Raw genomic sequence first — 3,750 nt, forward strand, 5'->3', positions numbered from 1 at the left:
CCATGCTTCTCTTATTTCTTGTAGTTGAAAGTAAAATTTTCTGTTCAACTCTGTTTTTTTTTTCATCAAGAATGCTTGAAAATCCTCTATTTCACTGAATGACCATATTTTCCCCTGAAACATTATACTCAGTTTTGCTGGGTAGGTGATTCTTGGTTTTAGTCCTCGTTCCTTTGACCTCCATAATATCATATTCCAAGGCTTTCAGTCCCTTAGACTGAAGTAGAAGCTGCTAGGTCTTGTATTATCCTGATTGTGTTTCCACAATACTCAGATTGTTTCTTCCTGACTGCTTGAAGTATTTTCTCCTTGACCTGGGAACTCTGGAATCTGGCTATAACATTCCTAGGAGTTTTCTTTTGGGGATATTTTTCAAGAGGTGATTGGTGAATTCTTTCAATTTCTATTTTGCTCTCTGGTTCTAAAATATCAGCAATTTTGTGATAATTTCTTGAAAAATGATGTCTAGGCTCTTTTTTTGATCATAGATTTCAGGTAGTCCAGTAATTTTTAAATTATCTCTCCTAGATCTATTTTTCAGGTCAGTGGTTTTTCCAATGAGATATTTCACATTGTCTTCTATTTTTTCATTTGTTTGGATCTGTTTTATAGTATCTCGATTTCTCATAAAGTCATTAGCTTCCAATTGTTCCAATCTAATTGTGAAGAAATTATTCTTTTCAGTGAGTCTTTGAAATTTCTTTTCCATCTGGCAAATTCAGCTTTTTAAGGCATTCTTTTCATTGGAATTTTGGGCCTCTTTTGCCATTTGAGTTAGTCTATTTTTTTAAGGAGTTATTTTCTTCAGTATTTTTTGGGGTCTCCTTTAGCAGGCTGTTGACTCACTTTTCATGATTTTCTTGCATCTTTCTCATTTCTCTTCCCAGTTTTTCCTCTACTTCTCTTACGTGATTTTCAAAATCCTTCTTGAGCTCCTCCATGGCCTATAACCAATTCATATTTTTCTTGGAAGCTTTTGATGCAGGATTTCTGACTTCATTGTCTTCCTCCTGTTCCATGCTTTGAACCTTTTAGTCCCCCCAAAATAAATCTATGGTCTGATTACGTTTCCTCTGCTTGCTCATATTGCCAGCCAATTACTTGACTTTTGAACTCTTTGCCATGGTAGAACTCTGCTTCCAGATTGCAGAGAGCTTTGTCCAAAATTTCTGGGGTTTTCATAGCTGCCAGAGCTATTAGGAGGGTACCCTCTCTGCAGCCCCCACAAGCTCTGGCACACTGGCCACACACCCCAGGACCATCACCCAAGACCACGATCCAGATCCAAGTGGATTACCCTCTGAATTGTTGCTTGGTCCCCCTATATTCTGCAGGCCACGAACTCCGGAAGCAACCACATGGCAGCAACTGCAGCCAGTGCCATGCCTCTACCACCTATTGCCCCGGGGGCAGGGCCAGACCATGCTCTTCTGTTCCCCTATTCCAACAGAGTACCACACTGACCTTTTACTTTATCTTTGGTGTTTATGGGTTGATAAGTTTGGAAACCACCACAGCTACTGGTGATTCACGCTTCTGAAGTCTGTTCAGGCCACTACTGGTCAGGGCTGCCCTGGGGTCAGAACCGTGGGGCTCATGCAGGACTGTGCTCTGCTCCCACCTTGGTATGTTAGACCCTTCTTGTTGGCCTGCGGGGCTGCCTTCAGTGGGAGATTTGTTTCTCTCTGTCAATTTGTGGGTTCTGTTGATCTAAAATTTGTTTAGAGTCATTTTTTTACATGTATCGGAAGTGATTGGAGCAGGAGCCCATGCCAAGTTTGTGCTTTTACTCTGCCATCCTGGCTCAGCCCCCTAAAGTAATTTTTTTTAAAAAGATGAGACTTCAACTGAGAATTCAAGGAAGTCAGAAGAAGGAGACAAGAAGGGAAATAGCTTCAGACATGGAGGACAGCCCATGAAAATGCAGTCAAGAAAAGAAACGTTTTGTGCAAGAAACAGTAAGGAGGCTGCCATCTCTGGATAACAGACAATATTCTTGAAGTTAGGATGAGGGGAGAAGAGGAAGCTCTTGGCACATGATCTCAGTTTTTTCAGTGAAACATGAGGTAAGATTCTCCACTGAGAGGGTGAGGAGAGGATGAGTCACGAGAGACTTGAGAAAGGATGAAAATTTTTGGAAAAGCTTCTGTGGTAAATGTAGTGAGTGGGATGGTGAATCAATGAAGGAGGTATAAAAGGATTGCATTGCCATAGTGAGGGCCCAGTTGAAATAATGTAGCATATGTTTGTAGTAGACTCAATCAACATAGTTACATGATTCTCCCCAGCTTCGTTCAGTAGGCAGGAGTGAAGGCATTGAATGGTGGGAGTAATTCAAGTGTAGGGCTTTGTAGGGCAAGACTGGTGATAAGACAAGGGGACAAGAGACTTGAGAGAAAATATTAGTGCAGAGTTGGTTCACAAAGAGGACAAGATGGGGAGTGGAGGGGTGTGGTCATTGCAGTTTTGAACTCTGGAAAAAAGCAGGTATTAGAGTTCACTGTGAGGATGAAGAACGAGATAAGGGGTTGTAAGACAGAGGGAAATGTGGAACAACAACATATGATGAGATAAAGGAATTTCAGAGTTCATGAACATGGAAATGGAACTTTGGTGTGTGATGTGGAGGTCATAGGTATGGCTAATCTCTGTGTGTGCCTAAGTTGGAGTGGATGAGTAGGTCATAGGAAATGGACAAGTTGAGAGACTGGGAAATAAAGAGGTTTGAGGGAGAATCAATATATATGTTTAAGTCCTTTAGAATCAGGAAAAGGGCAGGGCAGGAAAGACTAAGAGTCAGGCACTGGAATCCATTAGAAAAAAAAGGAGAGCAACCTGGAGGCAGGTAGATAATAGCTACCAGAATCTTAAATGGGTGATACTCAATGAAAATGTTTAGAGTAATAATGGTAGACTGGAAAAAGTAGCAGTGGAGAGAAGAGGCAGGGTATGAGTGAAAGTTTAGCCTCTGGTGGTAAGAAGCCAGGTCTCAGTGAATGCAAGAAGATGGAAGGAATAAGAAAGGAAAAGGTTTGAAATCGAAGCAACCTTGTTTTCTATGGAGTATTCATGTCAGAGAACATAGTGAGTAGAACTTAAGTGGGACATGGGGGAAGGGGAGGGGAGGGATCTGGTTGAGGGAGATAAGAACTGGGGAGTGTGTGGTTAGGGATCTGAATTTTGCTATGGGAAGTGGATAGGATTTAGAATCAGAGAAGCATGGTTGGAATACTTTATTACATATGATTCTAGGCAAGTTCATTTCTCTGAGCCTCAACTTCCACACCTGTAAAATGAGGGGTTTGATTTTCAATTTCTAAGGTCCCTTCCGGATTCAAATATGATAACTTTCTAACCCTGACTTTGTTACTGACTTATAGGACCATAGTTTTAAGATTGAAGAATATTATCTTTCATCTATCATATAGTTTAGTCCTTTCATTTTGCATATGGGTAAATTGAGGTTCAGATACATGATCTTATTTAAGTTGCAGATTCTCTCTGCACCCAATCCCACACTTATAAAGTGATGGTCATTTCACTAACCTGCCTTTCAGAAATGTTGTAAAGAATAAAACCAATGCTATATTGATAAATGTCAAAAGCTAAGGAATAACATAACTTCATAAATTTGTCTATACTAGCAAGTGAGTGAGGGAACCTGTTTTTCAAACTGTATTTCCTATACTCTTTTGGCCCCTAGAAGCTCCTGGGCTTTTGCTATAATTCCTCTTTTACTGTTCTTAAGAC

Source organism: Petaurus breviceps, unplaced genomic scaffold (genome assembly GCF_028583685.1).
Source record: "Petaurus breviceps papuanus isolate PSGF00001 unplaced genomic scaffold, PetGlider_PUasm1.0 90763, whole genome shotgun sequence".
In the NCBI taxonomy this organism is placed as follows: domain Eukaryota; kingdom Metazoa; phylum Chordata; class Mammalia; order Diprotodontia; family Petauridae; genus Petaurus; species Petaurus breviceps.